This window comes from Echinops telfairi, unplaced genomic scaffold (genome assembly GCF_000313985.2).
Source record: "Echinops telfairi isolate 266 unplaced genomic scaffold, ASM31398v2 ScPeMD7_7427;HRSCAF=8465, whole genome shotgun sequence".
Lineage (NCBI taxonomy): Eukaryota > Metazoa > Chordata > Mammalia > Afrosoricida > Tenrecidae > Echinops > Echinops telfairi.
The window spans coordinates 15003755-15020243 of NW_022111327.1; the positions used below are offsets into that span (position 1 = coordinate 15003755).

At 44.9% G+C, this 16489-nt stretch overlaps 1 pseudogene; it reads left to right on the plus strand.

Annotated features, from left to right (window-relative positions):
* The window catches only part of LOC101644059, a 16742-nt pseudogene extending 4699 nt beyond the window's left edge, over positions 1 to 12043 (plus strand).
* Positions 12044 to 16489: the final 4446 nt, after the last annotated feature.

Sequence of the window (16489 nt, forward strand, 5' to 3'; positions counted from 1 at the left end):
TGACCTCCTCCCTGGGGGACGGACAACAGAAAAATGGGTGAAGGGAGACGTCGGGCAGAGCAAGATATGACAAAATAATAATTTATAAATTATCAAGGGCTCATGAGGGAGGGGGGAGCGGGGAGCGAGGAGAAAAAATGAGGACCTGATGCCAGTGGCTTAAGTGGAGAGCAAATGTTTTGAGAATGACGAGGGCAATGAATATATAAATGTGCTTTACACAATGGATGGATGTATGGATTGTGATGAGTCGTATGAGGCCCTAATAAAACGATTAAAAAAAATTAGTACGTGGAAGGGCAGATGCACTTGTTCACACTGGACTTTCTAACTGTGACCCTCCAAAAACCCAACCGAACTCACTCAAGGCAATACTTCCGAGCATTTTAAGCACACCAAACCAAACTCACCCCAGTGGATTCCAACTCATCGTGATGCTATTGTTTCAATGTTGTGCTATTGCTTTGTTGTTGTTATAGACAAGTCCGCAAGACCCATTACGGTTGATCACATGATTTCCATTTTACAAAGGAGCACAAAGAGATTCCCAAAAGTTAAGTTGCCTGCCCAAGACTGCACCAATTGGCAGTGAAATCGCCCGGGCCCTTCCGGAACTCTAATAAGCATCCGTGGAAACTCTCCTGCTAGCTCCTTGGGTCGCTTACATCTTAATGGGTGAGAGAGGCTGACGGAAACTATGAGATAAAATGAAATCCATGCAAAAACTAAAGAGCTCGTGTTGTAGGCTACAAAATGCTCCTTCTCATAAGACACACGCAAATGTCCATATCCTAATCCTCAGGAACTGAGTATGTTACCTTCCATGGAAGGTTCTGCCAAGTGTGAGTAAGGATTGTGAATTGGGGAGACAGATTATCCTAGATCGTCTGGGTGAATCCTAGATGCCATCACCAGGGTCCTTAGAAGAAAAGGAGGGAACTGTGACACAGAAGAGAAGGCAGTGTGAGACTCTGAAGGCAGACACTGGAGTGATCTGGCCACAAGCCAAGGAATGCCAGCAGCCCTTTAAGATGAACGACTCAGGAAATGACTTCTCCCCTGGAGTCTCTGAAGGGAGTGATGATGGCCCAGTGATACCAGTTTGGGATGTGGGGCCTCCAGAACTGTTGAGGGAATCAACTTCTGTTGCTTTAAGTCACCATGTCTGTAACTACCACAATTTGGCACTGCAGCCTTCAGAAAGGAATACAGGATGAGGCTCTGCCTGCAGAAGGAGCAAGTTACTCCCAACTGAGGGTTCCAGGAGGCATGGCCATTGAACCTAGGCAGGGAAGACACCATCAGAGGATTCTGGGATGAAAAATGCAAATGAGAATGGAGGTGAGAAAGGCAACAGTGGCAGCAGGGAGTATAAGTCACAGGTAGGGATGTGGGGGGATCCAGTGAGGATGAAGGTGGTGTTTTTATGGTTGGGAGATTTTGTTATTTCCCCTCCCCCCTCCTTGAGCGGTGGCAGAATGGTGGATAATTTCTAACTTTCTCAAGATAAGTCCTTTGCTTACTGTCAAACTGGGATTTGTTACAATTATAAAAGATAGCCAAACAAAACCTTATCCAAGTTATTTCACCAGGGAGGGGGTAAGAAATACAACTGGCTATATCCCCCATTTCCCAGGAAGCCCACTCAGGTGGCTCTGGCTTCTTTCAAATAATTACCCCAACCAAGCACACTCCTCCGTTAAACGGAGCTGCGGCAGGAACTTCATGTGCCTCTTGTGTAAAAGGTTTCACTTGTTAAAAGCCTAGTAAGCCAAAGGCCACTCTTTCCCAAGTAAGCCCGGCGGGGGTTGGGGAACAGGAGGGACCCAATGTGACAAGAAATTGGACTCTATAGTTATTGTATCATGTCTTAAACACGTTTCCTTCTTACTCCATAATCCCACTGCTCTACCCTTGCCTTCTTTTAGTTGGAAAAAAAAATCCCAAACCAGGACATTTTAAGGAACAACCTTGCCAGATGCATAGTTCCCCAGCATTCCCTTGGCGCCTAGGCCATTGGATTTCCAGAAAAGGCACCCAGCCATCACTAGCTCAGGCCTTTGGAATTTTCCACCCTTGGCTAAAGAAAAGGTTAAAACAAGAGAGAGAAGCAGAAAGAAAAGAAACACAGCGATGGCTCTGTCCTGTAGAGAACACGGGGAGACAGGGAAAGACAAGGTGAAGGAAAAGATGCAACCGAACAGTGGGGGACTTTGCCCCAGGGAAGAATGAAGTTCCCATAGCGTGAGGGCAGGTAGAAAGAAGCAGAGGAGAGCCAGGCGGTGGAAGGTGGCAGTACAGAGATGAATCCCGGGAGTAGCACACGAGGAAAACCAGGACGCGAGACAACAGTTGGGAAGGCAGCTGAAGGGAGAAGTGGTTAGTCCAGTGGGAGAAGTCGCGCCTTCCTTGCAGGAGCCCAAGGCTTGATCCCTGGTCAGAGCCCCTCATGCACCAGTTGTCTCTCAGTGGGCGCCTTTCATGTGACAGCGATGTTGAACAGGTTCCAAGGGAGCTTCTAGATTTAAAGAGAGACTAGGAGGAAAGGCATGGCAGGCTACATTCGAACACCACACCAATGAAAACCATGTGGCTCACACACAGTAGGATCTGCCATCACTCGTGGGGATAGTGCAAGGCCTGGAAGTGTTTCATTCACGAGTGTAAGCTGCCGACCCTTCTCCCCTGCAGGAACACACCCTTCCTTGGCCCTCCAAGAAGGCTTGTCCTCCACAAGGGTTTGATGGGGTCAGATCTCTGCCCTCTAGCTAAGCTGGAGAACAAGGCTCCTCCTATCAGACACAATCAGGAACCACATCCAAGTGTTTTCGAAATGCCTTCACTGCAGTTTAGTTCGTTGGGGCGACTGTGCTTTCCAGACCACCACAATAAGGCAAGTGTGGTGCCAAACTGAGCCGCACACAGTTTTTCCTTGTTTCCTTTTTATTTCTGAATGCCCAGTGCAAAGGACAGTTGCATTTACACGAGATGGCGGTCATACATGTGCAATAGCATTTTGAGAAAATTTGAAATATTGTGAGAATTACCCAATGGTGGCAGACAGAAAGTGAGGTCATGCTCTTGGGAAAATGGCACGCCATGGTAGGCTTGTTCCGACACATGATGGCCCCGGCAACCTCCCGTTTGGGGGTTTCGGGGAGGGGCCCAATCATCTGTGAAGAGCAGTGATTGGCCTGGAGGCTAGGATGAGGTAAACTGACAATGGGCCCGGCCGCCACCCCGTGACTAAGAAGGCCTCTCCCCAGTCTGATAGGCAGAGACCGCTGGGGCGGGTCCATGGCAGTGGCGTTTGCTTTGGGTTTGCCTCCCTCCTTTGATCCCTGACAAAATCCATCCAGCTGACCAAGTTCAATTTCTTACCGGGTTTTGATTTCTTGCAGTCTGACTCTAGAAGTACATTGCTTACGTCATTTAAAATATTTTTAATATTTTAATATCTAGTTTCTTGGTCTATGACTGTAAACAAACAAACAAAAAGAGCTCTTTCTTGGGTTATCACTTTTTTTTTTAATCCTTCAGTCTGTGTCCCAGCTTGCCTGCCGGCCATCCTTGCCCCACTTTGTCCTAAGTAGATTTAATCCATTAAACAGAAAATCGGTGGAAATACATTCTCTGCTGCTTTCAATTCCAGCAGCAGTTCTGAAAGTAACCCCCTTGGGATTTGGGGATGAAACCAAGGAAAACAACTCTCTTTTCCCTCTGTCAAGCCAGGAAGCTACCTGCCCCGCCTCCACAGGCAGTTGGTTCTTTTATGTAGTTCCCTCGGAACACCACAGATGCCTCCTAGTTCGTCTCTACAGTCCCACAGACCCAGCTGTCCCGGCGTGTAAGGCCCCAACTGTGTGAGGCACACTACCCGTAAACAATGACGATGTTCAGCTGGGGGTCAGTAGAAAGAGGACATGGGGACACACACACACACACACACACCCCACCACCACCACCCACCCCGAAGAGAAAATAGTCCATCAGCAAGCGCTTGCACACACACACATATATGCACCAGGTTGAAGAGCAAGCATCCAAAATTTGAAGTAAATTTTAGCTTCTAAACAAGATTTAAATACAACTACTACTAATAATCCTTTCAGAGTTTACAAACATGGGAAAATTAGGCTACAGTAGAAATATATGCTTTAATTTTGAAAAACATAATGGCAGGGGAAAGTATCTGAATTTGTTCATTGAGGTGGCTGTTAAAGGCAATTAAGAAAGGAGTGTGCACCTATAGAGTCTCCGAAACCCTATACAGGGTGGCTAGGCCTCACAATGGACCCAATGGCAGTAGATTCGGTCTGGGGTTTAACGAAAGAAGACAACAAAAGGAAGGGGAAATACAAAAGACAGAAAAAGACTTACGGTGAATGTGTATTTTTCCCTCTACAATTATTTATACCAAATCTGGGAGCTCCCTGAATCTTTTACATAATGATTTTTTTCCAGTACATTACAGCCAGAGCAGTTATCCAAGGGCCGAAGAAAAAAGACAGGTTGCGTCTAGGAGAAATATGACCATGGCCAGCGAGAACTGATGCAAAAATAGAACATGCACGCCACATCGCTGACAGCGTTTCTCTTCATGGCAGTGATGCTCTGCCATCGGTCATCACGGATAAGATCCCGGCCGGTCAGTGGGAGAAGGGTTCCTGCAAATGTGATCCACCAGGAAGTTTTCACAGTCTCTCCCTCTCCCTCTCCCTCCTCTCCCTCTCCCTCTCCCCCTCCCTCTCCCCTGAATGGATTTGGTGGGGAGAAGTGTCCATTTATTTCTCAACGGAAATAACCAGGAAGCCAGAAGGAGCTACAAAGAAAACCTCGCAGGCCTTCTCTCTGCTTCTCCACCCAGGTGCTTTAGACACCCATTTCTGGGAAGCAGTCCTGAAATTACCTTGCAGACACAAGGAAGGTCATGCCCAGCCTAACTCGATCTTCAGGAATGGTGAAGCATCTCTCACACAGGACACGTGAGAGGTGTCTTGGGGCTTGTCAGCTGAAGAGTTATTTTCTGTGATATGAAACCATCACTTTCTCTTTTAAAGGCACACACACACACACGTTCGCTCTCTCTGCTCTTTTCTTTAGTCAAGGGTGGAAAATTCCATAAGTCTGAGCTGGCTACATGCCTGCTAAGTGTCTGGCCAGTTTGTACCCTGAAACAACTCAAGTCTGCAAGCAGTGCCCACTGCAAGATCTCCCAGACTGAAAGGAGGTTTGTGTGGGAATATAACTTTAATGACGAAGAATTTAAGAAAATATCCAAATTGAAATTGCAGACTGCAACTTTGGACTCCTTTTCATCAAAAAGGACGAAGAAAAAAAGCTCAAAATGGGATTGTGCTTTTGTTCTGATTCAGTGAAAACCTTTTCACCTAAGCTCTCAGTTTGCCAGCTATCAGATCTCCTGTTTCTCCTCCACCATGATGTCACACTATGCTGGGACATCTGACCCTAGGATTTCACCAGTCCTTCACCTTGAGCAATGACTTGTATGAGAGGCAAGCAGATCTCCAGAACCCGTGAATATGAGGAGCTTTAAAAAGTTCATAGAAAAAAAATGGCTGAAGTTTTGAAGCCCCCTTGGTGCCTTGCTTACATGGTGGTTAAAAAAAAAAGGACTTTTCAGATGTGATTGAAAATGTTTTGCAACAGGGAGATAACCTGGGTAATTCAATTGCCCAACCTGATCACAGGATCCTTTTCAGAAAAATGACAGAAGCAGGAGGGTCAGAGACTGAGGATGATAATGACGGAGCGTAAGATCAGAGTCAAAAGATGTGAAACAGATTCAGCCAGCCACTGTTAACCTGAAGATGGATGAAGGAAGGGGCCACAAGCCAAGGAATGTGCGGAGCCTTGAGAAGCTGGAAAAGGCAATGTTAACGAATTCTCTTCTAAGGCCTCCACAAGGAACTAGTCCTCCTGACACCTCAATTTTGATGCTCTGACACCCATTTGGGTCTCCTGACCATCAAAACAGTGAGAGAATACAATTGTGTTGTTGTGTGGGCAATTTGTTATGGCAGCTGCAAGAGAAGTGAATGATTTGATGTGACTGTTCTAACCAAAGACTCCAACTCCCACTAAACGACCTTTCCCTGCATGGATCTGGTATGATGGGGAAGATAGTGATAGGATTAACCTGTGAGTACTTGCCAACAGGATCCCTTGGAGTACCATCCAACTGTGTATAAAATAAGCCCTCTGAAACGCAGGAGGGATCTCATTACCAGCAAGAGCCAGAGCCAGAAGTGGAGCTTGTCCTCTGAACTCAAGATCCCTGCACAATGACCCTCCTGGATCCAGAAGACAGCTATGCCATCAGAGGAGCAGCAGCAGAGCCAGGAGCTAAAGCACAGGTGAGAGTGATGGACTTCCCCACCCACACAGCAAGTAAAGCTCAAGTTGAGTGCTTCTGGGTAGGAGGCTGGCTTGTGGAGTGAGGTTCCTCTGGGCACTTAATTGGGGGTGGGGAGCTGAGTGCCTTTGGGCTGAGGCTTACTGGAGTGGGTGCCTCTGGGCATTAATTCAGGGAGCTGGGTTTGCTGACCCTAGGAGTATGGGTTGAGGCTCACAGTGAAGCGGTATGCCCCTTTGGGCTCTACTAGCAGCCCTGAAAGAACTTTGTAACACATCCTGATGAACAGCTGTATCCTGAGTATTTCTCGCTTGCATTACAATCTGTCAATTTCCTTACTAAACCTTTTAATCATGACTTTTGTCTGAGTACTCTGTGTAGACATTGCAATGGATATTAGAACCTAGAGGTAAAATAAAAAACAAACAAACAATGCACTGCCATTGAGTCGATTATGACTCATAGTGACCCTATAGGGCAGATCAGAACTGCCCCTTTGGGTTTCCAAGACTGTAACTCCTTATGAAAGTAGTTGTCTCATTTTTCTCCCTAAGGAAAGGTTGGTGGTTTCTCAGTGCCAACCTTGGGGTTAGTAACCACTACATCACTATAATATCCGAAGCAAATTAGGGATTGCTAAAACAATACAGCCATCCAGATAAACAAATAGACCCTGACTCTAATTCAAAAGTCAGCAGGGCCACTTGCTGTGCTGCCTCACGCTGGGCACTCTGCCTTCTGCATTCTCAAAGCAGACACTCCTTTAGTTCACAGTTCTACTCTTGATGTGCTCAACTGTTTTATGGTTATGGTGCGAGGTATGGTACCTCTCAGCAGATCCAGCAACAGGGCTAGAATTCACACCTCAAGAATCTGAGCAACTGTCCAGAAAAATCAAGGCAGGGTTCAGATACGGACTAGTAAGGCTCAACACAGGGATACCGTCATTGGGACAAATGATACAATGGTGCAAGATCAAGGATGAAATAACAGCAACTGGAAATGGCCTTTCGAGATAGGATAGAACCAGCAGCCTGGACGGCTAGAGGCTGACACTAAGTTCTCAATAGGAGAGCCATTTATCGTGTTCTATAGGCTACAGGTCTCTGAGCTCCCAGAGGCGCTGACCTGAAGTGGATGTCTAAGTAGCTCCAGCTCCATCAAGACAGAAGGGAGGGAGGGAGGGAGGGAGAAAAGAGCTGAGTTTGTTATTAAAGGATGGAGGCAAAAAGGTCTTGCGGGCTTCCTCAGCTGGCTCTCCAGGTTAGGACTCTGCAGACCTTCAGAAGGAGCAGATGTAGGCAAAGTGACTCTGTAAGTAGTCAAGTCAGTAAAGGAGCAATCCCCCACCACTTCCTTTGCCCACAAGCTGTGGTGCCATAAACACTTGGCTGGGCACGAGGAGGGCTCTTGGCTCCTGTGAGCTTTTAAATAATCGTCCAATTTTGACAAGCGATTCAGAACTTGTTAGCTCTGGGTGGTAAGATAGCACTTTCTCGCTCACTGCCATGGACTAGATTCCAACACCTAGCAACGCTATAGGACAGAGCAGAACTGCCCCTGTGGGTTTCCCAAGACTAACTCTTTGCAGCAGTAGAAAGTCTCATCTTTCTCCTGAGGCGTGGCTGGTGCTTTCAAACTCTGGACACGGTGATTAGTAGCCCAACACACAACCACTAAGTCACCCGAGAACAGTGGTTCTGAACCTTCCTAATGCTGTGACCCTTGAATACAGTTCCTCGTGTTGTGGTGACCCCCAACCATAAATTTTTGTTGCTACATCTTAAGTATAATTTTGCTACTGTTAAAAATGGGGCAACCCCTGTGAAAGGGTTGTTCAACCCCCAAAGGGGTCGCGATCCACAGGTTGAGAACCACTGCCCTAGAAGGTGGCATTCCATCCTTTGGGTCTCTAGACAACTATGTGATGCACGCATGCATGAAAGGCCTGTTCAATCTAGGAAAATACACCAACCAGCCATGCCAAACACTCTCCCATTCCCACCACAAGCGTGGTGACAACAGGGCCTGTGAGGCATAAAGTCAGCAGTCTCCCAAGCAGGAAACCCCAAATGAAAAGGAAAGCATCCAGTGGCACTATGAGTTAAGCACCAGGCTGCTGAGAGGTCGGCAATTCCCATTTACTACCTGCTCTGCAAGAGAAAGAAGAAGCTATCTACCCAGGTAGAGCTTTACAGCAAGCCCTATGGGGGTGGTTCTACTCGATCCCAGAGGGTCTTGGAGTTGGAATCAACAGAACGGCAGTGGCTTCAATTTGCAATATTAGAGGTAAGGAAAGAAAGATCTATGCTGTTCTTTTTGGACACCTCTAACCCACTTGAAGAAATTAAAAACCTTAATAGCTCCATGAATTTGATCACAGGCACCTCTGTAGACCCCTCCACCCTCAAATAGTCAAATTACAAAGAAAGGAAGAATGACCAATCGCAAACAGTTGTGAAAATCCTGAGGCATAACTGTGGCAATAAAAGATCTGTACTGGCTGGGCCCACATTTCTCAGTACTTCTATTCTAGTCCTCACCTACTTACTTTCTCAGAGACCTAAGCTTCGTCAAAAATAAATGTTTCCTAACAGAAGATCATCAACCTTATTCTGTGATGCTCACCTTCCCAACACAATTGCTGAAGACAAAATGGGTACACAAACAAATGTGGTGAAGAAAGCTGATGGTGTCCGGCTATCAAAAGATATAGTGTCTGGGGTCTTAAAGGCTTGAAGGTAAACAAGGGGCCATCTAGCTCAGAAAGAAGCACACCAGCCTACGAGATCACGAGGTGTCGATGGGATCAGGTATCAAGCATAGACCCAAAACAATCATATCGATATGAACAAGGGGAGTCTAAGTGAAGACCCAAAGCCCATCTGTAGATAATTGGACACCCCCTCACAGAAGAGTCACAAGGAAGAGACGAGCCAGCCAAGGTGCAGTATAGCACCGATAAAACACACACCATTCCTCTAGCTCTTTAATGCTTCCTCTCCTCCTCCCCTCATTGTCATGAGCCCTGTTCTACCTTACACATCCAGCTAGACCAGAGCATGTACACTGGTACAGATAAGAGCTCTCGACACACGGAATCCAGGACAGATAAGCACCTCAGGAACAATAATGAGAGCAACAATACCATGAGAGTAGAGGGAAAGTGGGAGAGAGAAAGGGGGAACCGATCACAATGATCGACATATAAAACCTTCCATACACACACACACACACACACACACACACACACGGGAGATGAACAATAGAAATGTGGGTGAAGACAGCGGAGAGTGTAAAATATGAAAATAATTTATCTTTTATCAAGGGTTCACGAGGGTGGGAGAGGGAGGAGGGAAAAAAGAGGAGCTGATACCAAGAGCTCAACTAGAAAAAAAAATGTTTTGAAAATGATGACAACATATGTACAAATGGGCTGGATACAAATGATGTATGGATTGTTCTAAGAGCTGTAAGATGAAAGAAGACAATAGTGTAAGATATGAAATAATAATATATAATTAATATGTATAAATAATATAAATAAATAATATATAAATATATTTTAATATAGATAAATATGTAAGATATGAAATAATATATAATTAATATATATAAATAATAATATATAATTGATCAAGGATTCATGAGGGTGGGAGGATGGGGGAGGAAGGGGGAAAAAAGAGGAGCTGATACCTAGGGCTCAAGTAGAAAGAACATATTTTGGAAATGTTGATGACAACATATGTACAAGTGTGGTTAATACAATTGAATGATGGATTGTAAGATTTGTAAGAGGCCCCCCAATAGAATGATTCACAAAAAACAATAAAATAAAATGTCATGGTGTGAAAAACATAAATTTCAAAATACCTGTAAGAGGTCCCAATAAAATGATTTATTTTTAAAAAATCATCTTCCTTAAGCCTCTGGCAGATCCACTCTAAATACAGGCGAAGGAATCGAACAGCTTTACTTTCAGACAGAGAGTATTGTAAACTTGATTATGGTGGATCGAACCATGGTATAATATGATAAAAAGCAAATTAACTATGGAAGTGCATGATATGTGAATTTTCTATTAATAAACCTATTAAGAAAAATGATCATCAGCCCCAAATCCAACATACACACATTTTGTCCCTCTCTTCTGTCATTTGATAAATGTGGGCGACACAGGTCCCACCTACTCAAAACCATACCTCTGTTTCCCCATTTCTAAACCAGGGATAACAACAATGTGGCAGGCATTCACTAACAACCCAACCGATGGCACTTGAACTGTGCTCCATAGGGGTTGCAATGGGTGGTTTTACCGATGTACCGTGTTTCCCCGAAAATAAGGCACTGTCTTATATTTCGTTTTCCTCCAGAAGACACACAATGGCTTATTTTCAGGGGACGTCTTCTTTTTATAAGCAGGGGACAACCATCTGCATGGATTCACATATAGTGAAGTGGTCTTCTTCTGGAACATCGGCCCACGGTGCTGAGTCAAACGGCAGCCCCAGCCTTCCTCCTTCCCCCTGAGGACACACAGTACCGAAAGCAGAGCGTCCTGCTCCTCACTTCCCGGAGGAGACTTTGACTTTCTCTGTCTGTGTCTCCCTCTCGGCCTCAGCTTGCAGCACGCACAGAACGATGGGACCTGACAGGGGGAGCCGCCCTTGTGGATGGGCTGCCTGCACCTCTCCAGTCCCCTCTGAGAGAGCAGCTGTCCCCATGGGGCACATGAGAAGGGTTCCCAGTCTTCTTCGTGACCGCCCTGCGCCAGTGCGGTGTAGAGCCACGCCTGTCACTAGGTCTTATTGTTGGGAGATGGCTTCTATTGCGCAAACGCTTAGAAAGCCTGCTACGGCTTATTTTATGGGTATGTCTTATTTTCGGGGAAACACGGTAGAATGTTAGGCCTTTCTTGCATGGGAGGACTGAAGCCTCCAACCTTTCTGCCCACTACCAAGAGCTTAACGTTATCTTTATACCACCACGGGGTTGGCACTTGTCAGCATTAACTGGAAGGTAACTGGTTTAGTCTTTTAGTTTCAGGACGCACGAAGTCATAGACGGATCACCAACTTCAGAAGATTAAAAACCAAACCAGCACTTCCCAGCCAGCGCCCAGTGACGGACATCTCTTGGGACAACTGGCACAAGTGCCCCACGACCGGGGACAAGAGAGAGCCCTCTTGCAAGAAGCAGAAGTATGAGCTGGACGCTCAGCTGCCAACACTGATTGGCCCAACACCACATCGACACAGTTCCGGTGAGAGGAGGCGACAAGAAGCACTGGGCCCAGAGGCTGGATGTGGGGAACTTCTCCCGGGGCGCCAAGTGTTGGACCCACAACACAAGGATCATCCACGTTGTCTTCGGTGCATCCGACAATGACTGTCCACACCAAGACCCTGGGGCAGAACTGCACCGCGCTCATGGACAGCACACCGTACTGCCAGGGGTACGAGGTCCATTGTGTGCTGCCCCGGGGTGGAAGAAGGGGGCTAAACTGACACCTGAAGAGGAAGAGATATTAAATAAAAAGCGATCAAGGAAAATTCAGAAAAAAATATGAAAGGAAAAAGAATGCGAAAATCTGCAGTCTTGTGGAGGAACATGGAACAGGGCAAGCTTCTTGCCAGGATGGCTTCGAGGCCAGGCCAGCGTGGCTAGAGGTCACGGAGCTGGAGTTCTCGCGGAGGAAAATCAAAGCTCCAAAAGGCAAATAAATCCTCCCATCCTAGCACATGTATTAAAGGTGTTTATTCCTTTAAAAAAAAAACACATCACCACCACCACAAAACACCAAGCCAAATTCCCTGCCATCAAGTCGATGCTGACTCATAGTGACCTTTTAGGACAGGGTAGAACCACCCCTGTGGGTCTCCGAGGCTGTAACTCTTTCTACAGGAAGAGAAAGCCTTGTCTTTCTTCCCTTCAGAAGATCAGGGCTTGAAAAATCCAAGGTAGTCTCATCTTTTAGAGGCAGCCTACACAAATTCTCTAAACTCTTCACAATGAATGCTTGGTCCTCACAGAAACCCTCCACATCAAGATGTTTTGTCTTCCTCACTTTGAAGAGCACTTGATTTCTGCGTTGTCGCGCTCCCGTAAACTATTTCAGTCACTGGGACAGCAGCATGCTGAGAACGCAGTGTCAGAAAGTCTTCGGCTCAGAAGCTTGAAAATACAAGCCGATAGTAGCTGTCAAGAAAGGTAAATAAAACACAGAACTTCCTATGAATAATAAACTCAGCAGGCAATAAAAACATGGCAAAGAATTGAAGGAAATCATTAATAGCAAATGGAGACAGGTTTGCACGAAAGTTTATGTTCGGACAATAAGTAAACCACAGGCTGCTGGAATAGTTAGTTGGCACTCTTGCCAAAGGATCTATGCCAAGGCTGTTCGCTCACTGGACCTAGTAGAACTTAGCCTGCTCTTACTAAAGCACAATAAAGCCATTGCCATCAAGTCGTTTCTGACTCATCATGACCTTACAGGTCAGAGTAGAACTGTTCCACGAAAGCAAACAACTTTCTTTCTCCCATGGAGTAACTGGAAGGGGGTTCAAAGCATTAACTATTTGGTCTGCAGCAAAGCATTTAGCTGCTGCACCACCACACAAAACCCAGTGCCATCAAGTCTACTATGACCCATAGAGACCTGATATGGGGTTTATGAGACCTTAAATCTCATCTTTCTCCCTACAAGCAGCTGGCGGATTTGAACAGTCAATCTTGCAGCTAGCAACCCAATGCCTAACTGACCAGGCCACGAGGGCACTAGAAGAGCTGGCTATTACAGTATCTTAATGCCTTGAGTGACCTTTAAGCTTTAAAACGTTTCCTATGAAATCCAGGATAGGTTAATCTATAGAGACAGAAAGTTTATTAAGAGTTTCTTGGCGGTCGGGCAGGGGAGGTTGGAGGGAAATGGGGAGCTAATAATGATGAGTACAAGAAAGAAGAAAATGTTCTTAAAATTTATGGTGGTGATGACTGTACAACTCTTAATATGATTATACTATTGAATGCTGATATGTGAATTATATGGCAATAAAATTGTTTAACACAATGTTAAAAATATTTTTTCAAAGACATACCTGTTTACAAACTAGATTTTGTAAAAGGTATTCTAATATTGAAAGCTTTTCTTTATTGTGGTAACAATATATGTGTATATAAATATATATATATATATTTGTGGGTACCCAAGAAAACACCGATGCTCATTTTTGGTTTGTTTTTCCTTTTTTTGCTCATTTGTTTTTTTGATGTGAGGGGGATAGTGCTATGCGAGTCCATCCCACCCGGTCAGATGGTTAATCACGCTTTCTATTTAGAGGTTCTGAAAAGACTGCATAGTAGTGTGTGATAAAAAAAAGCCCTGATTTAACAGATAATGGACTAATAATGAGAGTAGTGATACCAGGAGGTTGGGGGGAAGGTGGGGGGAGAAGGGGGGAACCCATCACAATGATCTACGTATATCCCCCTCCCAGGGGGGTGGACAGTAGAAAAGTAGGTGAGGCGGTACAATGGTCAGTGTAAGACATGAAAAAATAATAAAAATTTATAAATCATCAAGGGTTCGTGAGTAAGGGAAGGAGGGTGGGGAAGGGAGGGGGGAAATGAGGAGTTGATACCAAGGGCTCAAGTAGAAAGAAAAAGTTTTGAAAATGATGATGGAAACATATGTACAAATGTGCTTGACACAATGGACGCATGTATGAATTGTGATAAGACCTGTAGGAGCCCCCAATAAAATGATTTTTTAAGCCTGATTTGTGGCAGACGGGACTGATTTTGTCACCATGACAATGTACTTGCTCAAGCAGCCATCTCAATGTGCCAGTTTTGGGCCAAAACCTGCATTCCTCTCTTGCCCCACACACCTTACTCACCTGACGTCGCTCCATGTGACTTCTTTTTGTTTCCCAAGAATGAAGAGGGACATGAAAGGACAGCAATTTGACAATGTAGAAGAGGTGAAGAAAAAAACAAGGGAGGTGCTGTCAGCCATCCAAACAGAAAGTTTGAAAAATGTTTCTAAGAATGGACTAGCAGATTTGACAAATGTATTAAGTATAATGGAGTACTTCGGAGGTGATAAGGTTGTTTTGTAAAATAATCTAACTATATAGCTTTGAAAAAATTCACATATTTTTTGTGCCCGTGTGTGTGTGTGTGTGTGTGTGTGTGTGTGTGTACACATACATATATATAGTACATATGTAAGAGCTTCACAAAATTAATGGAGAAATAGAATTGATAGCTAAGGGCATTTTCCACAAAAATTTAAAGGCCCCTCATTTAAAAAAAACATTTGCCAATTGAACATTTTTCTATGTACAAGTCAGTGACACTAATTATGTTCATCATGGTTTCACAGATGGTTATGTAAGTATCACCACTATCACATTCCAGATTTTTCCATTACCCTTTAAAGCAGCGCAATGCTTAATAAGCAATGAGTTCCCTTTGCCCCCTCCTCCCCATAATCATTTGTCTCTGTGTAATGGTCTATTCAAGAAATATATACCATGTTTTTATGCAAACAATGTGTGCATTATGATTTTTGCAACCCATGCAACCTTTTTATATGTTAGTTTCCTATGCGCACGCTATGCATGTCATATGCTGCTGCTGTTATTACTGTTAGGTGCCATCACGTCGGTTTCAACTCATAGTGACTATGTACGACAGAACGAAATGCCACCCGGTTCGGTGCCATCATCACAAGATTCCTGCGCTTGAGCCTATTGTTGCAGCCGCTGGGTCAGCCTATCTTGTGGCGGGCCCTCCTCTTTTTCGCTGTCCTTCTACTTCCCCAAGCACGATGTCCTTCTCCAGGGATCTGTCTCTCCTGACAACAGGTCCCAAATATGTGAGACATAATCTTGCCATCCGTGCCTCCAAGGCACATTCTGGCTGTACTTCCTTCCAAGACAGATTTATTTGTTCTTTTGGCAGTCCAGCACTTTCAATATTCATCACCAACACTGTAATTCAAATGCATTACTTTTTCTGTGGTCTTCCTTATTCACGGTCCAGCACGTTATATGCATGTGCCTGGTATTTACAAAGACCCATTATATGCCCAAATACAGTAAGTGGAATCATGCAATAGGTGACCTTCTGTGACAATCTTGTTTCACTCAGCATGATGTTCCCAAGGTCTATCGATGTATTATGCCATCTATCAGGACTTCATTTCTCTGTATGGCCAAGTAATACCTGTCTGGTTTGGATAGCCCTGGTGGTGCAGTGGTTCTGGGTTGGGCTGCTAACCTCAGTTTGAAACCACCAGCTATTCCTCGAGAGAAAGATGGGGCTTTCTACTCCTGTAAAATGTTCTAGTCTCAGAAATTCATAGGGGCAGTTCTACCTTGTCCTATAGAGCTGCTATGAGTCATAACCGACCCCATGGCAGTGAGGGTTTTTTCGTTTGTTTAATGTTTTAAAAAACAGTATTTCTTTGTATCCATGTATTTCATCTCATTTATCTACTCATCTATTGATGGACATTTCTCAGGACTCTTCTTTTGGGGCTTAATAATATTAAGGCATTCATATTTGAATATTTATTTCAAAAAGTGGGGAGTCATGAGTGAAAAGGATTTCAATTGTTTGAAGGAAGAAAGGAAAGAGCATTGTTCTATTTTCCTATAGGGAGCCCAGTTCTCCCCTCTCCCCCCCTTCCTGTAAATTGCATTGAACAGTCAGATTAGCATAAAGGGGCTTGCTCTGGCCAAAAACACACCCCAGCCTCCCCAGGCTAGGAGCGTCTTTGCCTCAGCCTTAGCATGGTGTGCTCTTCCCCACTAGGACTCCCTTTGCTAGTCAGTCATCAGACTAGTCTACTAAAGTAGAAATTGTCTAAGACCCAGAGTTCTATCTCACATCCACCAGGCTGCTCAGTATGACTAAGTGGGGCTGAGAATGGATATTACCAAGAACCAAACGGGAAGGGGACTGCCATCTTATACTCCAGGCACAGTACGATTCTTGGCTCAGGCACACAGCTTGCTTGCCCTTTGGGGCATGATTTGGAACAAGGAAATTAAAAGGCAACGAAGGGTGCGGGCTTCCCTTCTGCCAGTTTATTTAATTTTG